We start from the raw sequence: 12,005 nt of genomic DNA, 5'->3' as shown, positions 1-12,005 counted from the left end.
ATTGGCTAGAAATAAGTGTGTCTCTGTTATTGGTCGTTCATCCTATATGGTCTCATTTAAGAGTGTATTTTCAAGTTCTTATATAGCACAGTGTATGGTGACGTACTCCTTTTACTACGTACGTTTTCAGTGTAATACCTAATATGTATAATGTATCGAATACCACGGATGTTGCAGCACCCTCCAGCTGCAACCTTTCAGTGTGATTTAGTAGATTGAAAAGGGAACATGTCCTCTTGCTGTTACTGTGTTTATTCATGTTTCTATGTGAGGGCTCTGTGAGGGCTCTGTGAGGGCTATGTGAGGACTCTGTGAGGGCTTGGTTAGGGCTATGTGAGGGCTATGTGAGGGCTATGTGAGGGCTATGTGAGGGCTCTGTGAGGGCTCTGTGAGGGCTCTGTGAGGGCTATGTGAGGGCTATGTGAGGGCTATGTGAGGACTCTGTGAGGGCTATGTGAGGGCTATGTGAGGACTCTGAGGGCTATGTGAGGGCTCTGTGAGGGCTCTGTGAGGGCTCTGTGAGGGCTATGTAAGGGCTCTGTGAGGGCTCTGTGAGGGCTCTGTGAGGGCTATGTGAGGGCTATGTGAGGACTATGTGAGGACTCTGTGAGGGCTATGTGAGGGCTCTGTGAGGGCTATGTGAGGGCTATGGTTGTGGTTGTACTGTCTGTAAGCCATTGCACTCAGTGGATGTGTACTGTATCTATCGCTTAATTAAACCCGTTCACACAGTTCACACATATGGAGCAAGTTACTGTCTGGTATACAGTTCTAATGTCCAGTGTTATTGGTGTTTTACACACACACACACACACACCACACACACACACACACACACCACACACACATACACACACACACACACATACACACACACACACACACACATACACACACACACACACACACACACACCTAGTGTTGGTTTGGCTATTTGATCATTTCACAGCATTCAACATTGTATTAATTCAGTCAGTGAAAATGAGCAAATGCTACAGCAATGCATTTACAATGCATAACATTACTTTACATATTGTGTTGTAATAATCAATGTCTTATCATCATAAAATCCATTTCGACAGCTTGGCCATTCACACACATCACTATTGGTAACTTTGCTGGACATTGCAGACCCCTTACATTTTGGACATTGGTTCTAAACACCTTAGTCACTACCTGTTGTTATAACACCTTAGTCATTACCTGTTGTTATAACCCCCTAGTCACTACCTGTTGTTATAACCCCCTAGTCACTACCTGTTGTTATAAACCCCTAGTCACTACCTGTTGTTATAACCCCCTAGTCACTACCTGTTGTAATAAACCCCTAGTCACTAACTGTTGTTATAACCCCTTAGTCACTACCTGTTGTTATAACCCCTTAGTCACTACCTGTTGTTATAACCCCTGAGTCACTACCTGTTGTTATAACCCCTAGTCACTACCTGTTGTTATAACCCCTGAGTCACTACCTGTTGTTATAACCCCTTAGTCACTACCTGTTGTCATAAACCCCTAGTCACTACCTGTTGTTATAAACCCCTAGTCACAGTTGTTATAAACCCCTAGTCACTGTTGTTATAAACCTCTAGTCACTGTTGTTATAAACCCCTAGTCGCTACCTGTTGTTATAAACCCATAGTTACAGTTGTTATAAACCCCTAGTCACTACCTGTTATAAACCGCTAGTCACTACCTGTTGTTATAAACCACTAGTCACTGTTGTTATAAACCCCTAGTCACTGTTTTTATAAACCCCTAGTCACTACCTGTTGTTATAAACCCCTAGTCACTGTTGTTATAAACCCCTAGTCACTACCTGTTATAAACCGCTAGTCACTGTTTTTATAAACCCCTAGTCACTACCTGTTGTTATAAACCCCTAGTCACTGTTGTTATAAACCCCTAGTCACTACCTGTTGTTATAAACCCCTAGTCACTGTTGTTATAAACCCCTAGTCACTACCTGTTGTTATAAACCCCTCGTCACTGTTGTTATAAACCCCTAGTCACTACCTGTTGTTATAAACCCCTAGTCACTGTTGTTATAAACCCCTAGTCACTACCTGTTGTTATAAACCCCTAGTCACTACCTGTTGTTATAAACCCCTTAGTCACTGTTGTTATAAACCCCTAGTCACTACCTGTTGTTATAAACCCCTAGTCATTACCTGTTGTTATAAACCCCTAGTCACTGTTTTTATAAACCCCTAGTCACTACCTGTTGTTATAAACCCCTAGTCACTGTTGTTATAAACCCCTAGTCACTACCTGTTATAAACCGCTAGTCACTGTTTTTATAAACCCCTAGTCACTACCTGTTGTTATAAACCCCTAGTCACTGTTGTTATAAACCCCTAGTCACTACCTGTTGTTATAAACCCCTAGTCACTGTTGTTATAAACCCCTAGTCACTACCTGTTGTTATAAACCCCTCGTCACTGTTGTTATAAACCCCTAGTCACTACCTGTTGTTATAAACCCCTAGTCACTGTTGTTATAAACCCCTAGTCACTACCTGTTGTTATAAACCCCTAGTCACTACCTGTTGTTATAAACCCCTTAGTCACTGTTGTTATAAACCCCTAGTCACTACCTGTTGTTATAAACCCCTAGTCATTACCTGTTGTTATAAACCCCTAGTCATTACCTGTTGTTATAAACCCCTAGTCACTACCTGTTGTTATAAACCCCAAGTCACTACCTGTTGTTATAAACCACTAGTCACTATCTGTTGTTATAAACCCCTTGTCACTGTTGTTATAAACCCCTAGTCACTACCTGTTGTTATAAACCCCTTAGTAACTACCTGTTGTTATAACCCCCTAGTCACTGTTGTTATAACCCCCTAGTCACTACCTGTTGTTATAAACCCCTAGTCACTACCTGTTGTTATAAACCCCTAGTCACTACCTGTTGTTATAACCCCTAGTCACAGTTGTTATAAACCCCTAGTCACAGTTGTTATAAACCACTAGTCACTGTTGTTATAAACCCCTAGTCATTGTTGTTAAAAACCCCATAGTCACTACCTGTTGTTATAAACCCCTTAGTCACTACCTGTTGTTATAAACCACTAGTCACTACCTGTTGTTATAAACCACTAGTCACTACCTGTTGTTATAAACCACTAGTCACTACCTGTTGTTATAAACCACTAGTCACTACCTGTTGTTATAACCCCTTAGTCATTACCTGTTGTTAAAACCCCTTAGTCACTACCTGTTGTTATAACCCCTTAGTCACTACCTGTTGTTATAACCCCTTAGTCTCTACCTGGTGTTATAACCCCTTAGTCACTACCTGTTGTTATAACCCGTTAGTCACTACCTGTTGTTATAACCCCTTAGTCACTACCTGTTGTTATAACCCCTTAGTCACTACCTGTTGTTATAACCCCTTAGTCACTACCTGCTGTTATAACCCCTTAGTCACTACCTGTTGTTATAACCCCTTAGTCACTACCTGTTGTTATAACCCCTTAGTCACTACCTGCTGTTATAACCCCTTAGTCACTACATGTTGTTATAACCCCTTAGTCACTACCTGTTGTTATAAACCCCCTAGTCACTACCTGTTGTTATAAACCCCTAGTCACAGTTGTTATAAACCCCTCGTCACTACCTGTTGTTATAAACCCCTAGTCACTACCTGTTGTTATAAACCCCAAGTCACTACCTGTTGTTATAACCCCCTAGTCACTACCAGTTGTTATAAACCCCTAGTCACAGTTGTTATAAACCCCTAGTCACAGTTGTTATAAACCACTAGTCACTGTTGTTATAAACCCCTTAGTCACTACCTGTTGTTATAAACCCATTTTCACTACCTGTTGTTATAACCCCCAAGTCACTGTTGTTATAAACCCCTAGTCACTACCTGTTGTTATAAACCCCTAGTCACAGTTGTTATAAACCCCTCGTCACTACCTGTTGTTATAAACCCCAAGTCACTACCTGTTGTTATAAACCCCTAGTCACTACCTGTTGTTATAAACCCCTAGTCACTACCAGTTGTTATAAACCCCTAGTCACAGTTGTTATAAACCACTAGTCACAGTTGTTATAAACCACTAGTCACTGTTGTTATAAACCCCTAGTCACTACCTGTTGTTATAAACCCCTCGTCACTGTTGTTATAACCCCTTAGTCACTACCTGTTGTTATAAACCCATTGTCACTACCTGTTGTTATAACCCCTAGTCACTACCTGTTGTTATAAACCCCTAGTCACTACCTGTTGTTATAAACCCCTCGTCACTGTTGTTATAACCCCCTAGTCACTGCCTGCTGTTATAACCCCTTAGTCACTTCCTGTTGTTATAAACCCCTTAGTCACTACCAGTTGTTATAATCCCCTTAGTCACTACCTGTTGTTATAAACCCCTTAGTCACTACCTGTTGTTATAATCCCCTTAGTCACTACCTGTTGTTATAAACCCCTTAGTCACTACCTGTTGTTATAACCCCTTAGTCACTACCTGTTGTTATAATCCCCTTAGTCACTACCTGTTGTTATAATCCCCTTAGTCACTACCTGTTGTTATAAACCCATTGTCACTACCTGTTGTTATAGCCCCTAGTCACAGTTGTTATAAACCCCTCGTCACTGTTGTTATAACCCCCTAGTCACTGCCTGTTGTTACAAACCCCTAGTCACTACCTGTTATAAACTCCTAGTCACTACCTCTTTTGTAGTAGTACAGTAGTATAGGAAATCCCAGACCTAGTGTATGTCGGAACTTTGTCAATGTAGGAGGCAACCCGTCTGCCTCGGCTGACAAGTAGTGTAGTTATCTGGTTATAGGCTATTTACAAAATCCCTTCCCTCCTCCGTTCAACTTCTTGCTCCTCTCCCTGGCAGCGCCCCCCTATAGAGATAGATAGAGGACTCATCAATGGAAATGCCCATGTTAAAAAAGGTAATATCCATCTAGTCCTCTATCTCTATGTGCGCCCTCTTACTCACTCTCCTTGTCCTCTCCGTGGGTGATGATGAAACACAGGTTCTTGTAGGCAAGGTTATCGGCCACATCCAGGTGAAAGTTTTGGAGCATCTGGTTGACCTGCAAAGAGGAGTACGAACACACACAGCTCTGCTCTGTTATCCCCAATACTACCTTTAGGGGGAGCTGTCTTCTAGGGAGTTTTTCCTAGCCACTGTGCTTCTGCCTCTGCATTGCTGGCTCTTTGGGGTTTTAGGCTGGGTTGCTGATGTAAAAAGGGCTTTATGAAATACATTTGATTTGAATTTGAGCTGAATTTGAGCTGTACAGCTAAACATTATATTAACTGAGCTGTCTGCTGGATCATAAACATTAGGTTAACTGAGCTGTCTGCTGAGTCATAAACATTAGGTTAACTGAGCTCTCTGCTGGGTCATAAACATTAGGTTAACTGAGCTCTCTGCTGGGTCATCAACATTAGGTTAACTGAGCTGTCTGCTGGGTCATCAACATTAGGTTAACTGAGCTGTCTGCTGGGTCATAAACATTAGGTTAACCGCACAGACATACTACTACTTTGAACAAGGCAGTTAACCCACTGTTCCTAGGCCGTCATTGAAAATAAGAATTTGTTCTTAAACTGACTTGCCTAGTTAAATAAAGGTAAAATAAATAAAAAATAATATTTTTTACTACTTTTACTTTTACTCCACTACATTCCTAAAGGAAATATGGTACTTTTTACTTCATATGTTTTCCCTGACACCCAAAAATATTTATTACATTTTGAATGGTTAGCAGGACAGAAAAATGGTCTAATTCACACAAGAGAACATCCCTGGTAATCCCTACTGCCTCTGATCTGGCGGACTCACCAAACACCTGCTTCCTTTGTAAATTATGTCTGAGTGTTGGAGCATTCCCCTGGCTTTCTGTAAATAAATAAAATAATTAAAAAGAAAATTGTGCCACCTGGTTTGCTTCATATAAGGAATTTGAAAAGATTTATACTTTACCTTACTTATTACCTTACTTATGTATAATTTAGCAATTACATGTACCTTGATACTTAAGTATATTTAAAACCAAATACTTTTAGACTTTTACTCAAGTAGTATTTTACTGGGTGACTTTCACTTTTACTTCAGTCATTTTCTATTAAGGTATCTTTACTTTTACTCAAATATGACAATTGGATACTTTTTCCACCACTGAACAAAAGGACTTGAATTTCTGTACATTATCACAATAACACCATGAGTTGTTAATCATGAAACATACACCAGCGCCTTTCTTCTTCCCAGAGAGTTCTTTATTCCTGTCTGCTTGATGTACTGAGAACCCAGCTGGCTGTATGGACAGGGACAGTATATCCGGAGAGAGCCATGATGCCGTGAAACAGAGTATGTTACAGTCCCTGATGTCGCTCTGGAAGGAGATCCTCTTCCTGAGCTCGTCTTCTTTATTGTCCAGAGACTGTGGATGGTGTGCACGTCTCCCGAGTCAGACTAGAAGTCCACTCCGAATACTTGGAGCAGCCTCTGGGATAAGTTCAATCGCCCTGGGGTGTACAAACAAAGGATCCAATCTAGGAAAGTCGTATTCCTGGCCGTATTGCTGGTGAGTTACCGCCTCTCTGATATCCAAAAGTTATTTACGGCTGTATGTAATAACGCAAAAAACGTTCTGGGCTAATAATGTAAGAAATAACACACAAAGAAATCAAAACACTGCAAAGTTGCTTAGGAGCTAGAAGCAGAGCCGCCATGTCTGCTGGCTTCATCTTGCTACATGTGTCAACGATGTAGGATGTGTATAGCGGTTAGTGGTTATGGTATGAAGGTTTGGCTTGGAAAGGTTTTTTAGCCTGGTCACAGACAGTTGATGTGTTGTGCACTGAAGTCTACAAGCGAAGGGAAAAGGTGAGAGGAAGAGAGCGCGTAGATAGTTGCGAGAAGGAATTATATATATATATATATATATATATATACAACGATCAAAGTGATTATGCTGTTTTTATGTGGCAGCTATGAAAGTGAACTTTGTTTGCATGTAATCATGGGTGTATTCATTCCGTCAATTCTGTTGAAAAACATTTCTTAAATGGAAGCAAACGGAACGAAACAGGAATAAACATACCTGAATTTGTCCAATAGTTGGACTAATGTGTTGATAATCTCTGTCAGTATATGACACTGGGACTATGTGTTGATCATCTCTGTCAGTGTATGACACTAGGACTATGTGTTGATCATCTCTGTCAGTGTATGACACTGGGACTATGTGTTGATCATCTCTGTCAGTGTATGACACTGGGACTATGTGTTGATCATCTCTGTCAGTGTATGACACTGGGACTATGTGTTGATCATCTCTGTCAGTGTATGACACTAGGACTGTGTTGATCATCTCTGTCAGTGTATGACACTAAGACTGTGTTGATCATCTCTGTCAGTGTATGGCACTGGGATTATGTGTTGATTATATCCGTCAGTGTATGACACTAGGACTGTGTTGATCATCTCTGTCAGTGTATGACACTAGGACTGTGTTAATCATCTCTGTCAGTGTATGGCACTGGGACTATGTGTTTATTATTCTCTCCCTCCTTTCATGTCCCATCCATCTCTCTTGTTGTTCCTCTCTAGTGAACTGAGGCATGTTGATATGAAACTAGCAGGCAGGCCACTGGGGAAATGCTGCAGTCCATTTAATCATTCATGAGATCAGCCGTGTCTACAGATCTCCCTGTGTATACCAAAGTGACTGGTAATGCACTGCACACACACAGTGGGCCTGTGGTCCATGTGTTGGCTCAGTACACAACATGGTAGCTTGTTTGGTGGACACATGGGAGGGAGACTGTGTATGATTTTCTCTTTCTTTTCATCTGACAGCAAGACGGATTATTGCAATCACAGGAGCCATCAGAGGTCCAGAGTGGAGGTCCATGGGGCAGCGGGATACAGCCATGGGAAACCAGCTCTCAGATTACTGCTCCCCGCCCGCTGCCATGGGAAACCAGCTCTCAGATTACTGCTCCCCGCCCGCTGCCATGGGAAACCAGCTCTCAGATTACTGCTCCCCGCCCGCTGCCATGGGAAACCAGCTCTCAGATTACTGCTCCCCGCCCGCTGCCATGGGAAACCAGCTCTCAGATTAATGCTCCCCGCCCGCTGCCATGGGAAACCAGTTCTGTTGATTTGTCTCGGGTTCTGTTAATTATTACACATTCATTGTTGTTATTTTCTCATTCCTTTGATGTACGAAACATGTAAGTTTCGAGAGAGACAACTATAGAGGGAGAGAGGGAGACAACTAAAGAAAGAGAGAAGGAGAGAGGTTAGACAACTAAAGAAGGAGAGAGGGAGACAACTAAAGAAGGAGAGAGGGAGACAACTAAAGAAGGAGAGAGGGAGACAACTAAAGAAGGAGAGAGGGAGACAACTAAAGAAGGAGAGAGGGAGACAACTAAAGAAGGAGAGAGGGAGACAACTAAAGAAGGAGAGAGGGAGACAACTAAAGAGATCACAAAATAGTTTTGTGTATTGTGTTGTTGTTCACTGTAAGTCAATATGGTGCTAAAAATGATCCGTTTCAGTTATTGTGTTAAGCTCTGATCAATCAATCAAATGTATTTATAAAGCCCTTTCTACATCAGCCGATGTCACAAAGTGCTATACAGAAACCCAGCCTAAAACCCCAAACAGCAAGCAATGCAGATGTAGAAGCACGGGGGCTAGGAAAAACTCCCTAGAAAGGCAGGAACCTAGGAAGAAACCTAGAGAGGAACCAGGCTCTGAGGAGTGGCCAGTCCTCTTCAGGCTGTGCCGGGTGGAGATTATAACAGTACATGGCCAAGATGTTCAAACGTTCATTGATGACCAGCAGGGTCAAATAATAACAATCACAGTGGTTGTAGAGGGTGCAACAGGTCAGCACCTCAGAAGTAAATGTCAGTTGGCTTTTCATAGCCGATCATTCAGAGTATCTCTACCGCTCCTGCTGTCTCTAGAAAGTTGAAAATAGCAGGTCTGGGACAAGGTAGCACGTCCGGTGAACAGGTCAGGGTTCCATAGCCGCAGGCAGAACAGTTGAAACTGGAGCAGCAGCACGGCCAGGTAGACTGGGGACAGCAAGGAGTCATCAGTCCAGGTAGTCCTGAGGCATGGTCCTAGGGCTCAGGTACTCCGAGAGAAGAGAGAGAGAGAGAATTAGAGGGAGCATACTTAAATTCACACAGGACACCGGATGAGACAAGAGAAATACTCCAGATATAACAGACTGGCCCTAGCCCCCCGCCACAAACTATTGCAGAATAAATACTGGAGGCTGAGACCGGAGGGGTCGGGAGACACTGTGGTCCCGTCCGACGATACATCCGGACAGGGCCAAACAGGCAGGATATAACCCTACCCACTTTGCCAAAGCACAGCCCCCACACCACTAGGGGGATAACTTCAACCACCAACTTACCATCCTGAGACAAGGCCGAGTATAGCCCACAAAGATCTCCGCAACGGCACAACCCACAACCCACTCAACCCACTCAAGTGACGCACCCCTCCTAGGGGTGGCATGGAAGAGCACCAGTAAGCCAGTGACTCAGCTTCCGTAATAGGGTTAGAGGCAGAGAATCCCAGTGGAGAGAGTGGAACCGGCCAGGCAGAGACAGCAAGGGTGGTTCGTCGCTCCAGTGCCTTTCCGTTCACCTTCACACTCCTGGGCCAGACTACACTCAATCATAGGACCTACTGAAGAGATCTTCAATAAAGACTTAAAGGTTGAGACCGAGTCTGCGTCTCTCACATGGGCAGGCAAACCGTTCCATAAAAATGGAGCTCTATAGGAGAAAGCCCTGCCTCCAACTGTTTGCTTAGAAATTCTAGGGACAGTTAGGAGGCCTGCGTCTTGTGACCGTAGTGTACGGGTAGGTATGTACGGCAGGACCAAATCAGAAAGATAGGTAGGAGCAAGCCCATGTAATGCTTTGTAGGTTAGCAGTAAAACCTTGAAATCAGCCTTTGCAAAACAGGAAGCCAGTGTAGAGAGGCTAGCACTGGAGTAATATGATCAAATTTTTTGGTTCTAGTCAAGATTCTAGCAGCCGTGTTTAGCACTCACTGAAGTTTATTTAGTGCTTTATCCGGGTAGCCGTAAAGTAGATTGCAGTAGTCTAATCTCGAAGTGACAAAAGCATGGACAGATTTTTCAGCATAATTTTTGGACAGAAAGTTTTGTCAAAAGAGAGATCAGGGTCCAGAGTAACGCCAAGGTCCTTCACAGTTTTATTTGAGACGACTGTACAACCATCAAGATTAATTGTCAGATCCAACAGAAGATCTCTTTGTTTCTTGGGAGCTAGAACTAGCATTTCTGTTTTGTCCCGAATTTAAAAGTGAAATCCACTTCCTTATGTCTGAAACACAGGCTTCCAGGGAGGGCAATTTTGGGTCTTCAAAATGTTTCATCGAAATGTACAGCTGTGTGTCATCCGCATAGCAGTGAAAGTTAACATTATGTTCCAGAATGACATCACCCAGAGGTAAAATATTTCTTGAAAATAGTGGTCCTAAAACAGAGCCTTGAGGATCTCTTGATGTACAGTGGAAGAGAGACTTTCCACCCTCCACTCTGCTGATGGTTAAATAGAAACATCTGCTGCTACTAGAATGAGATTACTGTGTACAGGATTTAGCCATGGAGGGCTTGGCCCTATTGCAACAAAACACTAGTGAAATGAGCAGTGAGAAAAGGCTGGTATACCATCCAGGATCAGACGACAGAGGTGGGACCAAGTCACTATTATTCGAGTCACAAGCAAGTCTCAAGTCACAAGGTCCGAGTCGAGTCCCAAGTAGAACGGGTCAAGACTCGAGTCAAGTCACAAGTTCTCAAGTCAGGTAAAACAAAATCTATACATGCAAGGACTTGTTCAACTACAAATCTTTGTTTATTTATTGAGGCTCCCAGACACCCCTTGTTATTATTTGATCTATGAAAAATGTTGATTATCCTATGTAATTATAAAATAGGCACCTTGTAGCAGTCCTAAGGGCATGACATCAGCAGAAGGCAAGGCAGGTTGGCGTGCTCAGAGTGCAGATGTATTTACAGGTCTAATGAAAACGCCACATCATACAAAATATACAAGAATATTTACCAAATATACACTGATATACACGGACAATAGCCCAAAAGAAATAGCCTTTGTATCAGGCTTAACCTGTCCTATCTGAACAGACACAGGTAGAGGGCAAGACTGCACAACCTCCCCTTGAGAGGCTAAATGGAATCTGTCTAACAGGAGCTCAAATAGTTAGGCCTAGATAATACAGGCTCTTGGTCCCCATGACCATACAATTACCCAACTGGCAATTACAACCAATTAACTGGTTCTACAATGTAAACGTCAATTTCCGCATCCATTGTTACATTGGTACATGCGTCTTAATCACACTTAATGATTACTAATGATATTTTAACACCGTGCATACAAGGAACAAGAATTTTCTCTTATTCAAAGTTCTGACTCCAAAGCGTGGAGCCCAGGCCACATATCCTATTTCTATGCGCACCTTTATACTCACAACAAATGTTAACATAGACATAGGACACAGACACCCGGAACTCCGACGTAATCCGGGAACAATACATTGAGTTAAATAAACAAAACGTTTTCCTCATGACGTCATGCAAACGTTCGTGTGCAATATAAACATTGCGCCCACGCAGAGCAGTGTAAGAAATGGTTGGCTAAATGAAAGTGTATCGTAAGCCTATCAAACATGAAACAGAAATGTGTACATGTTGCAGTAAACGGTATGTGGATGGAATTATGACACGCTAACGATATTTGTAGTATTAGATGGACTATAGATTTACCACATAGAGCCTATGCATTTAAACGTGTGAAAGCAAGAACAAACATACGGTGTCAACAAGAGAAAGAAAAGCCCTCTCCACTGGCGGGAGCTTGGAGAGCTCAGGTGAAGAGTTTATGGTGCGTCTTCGACACAGTAATAATTAACTTAACAACAAATTACAAATGCAAGCTAAG

This window comes from Salvelinus namaycush, chromosome 23 (genome assembly GCF_016432855.1).
Source record: "Salvelinus namaycush isolate Seneca chromosome 23, SaNama_1.0, whole genome shotgun sequence".
Lineage (NCBI taxonomy): Eukaryota > Metazoa > Chordata > Actinopteri > Salmoniformes > Salmonidae > Salvelinus > Salvelinus namaycush.
This window is presented reverse-complemented; position numbering follows the sequence as displayed.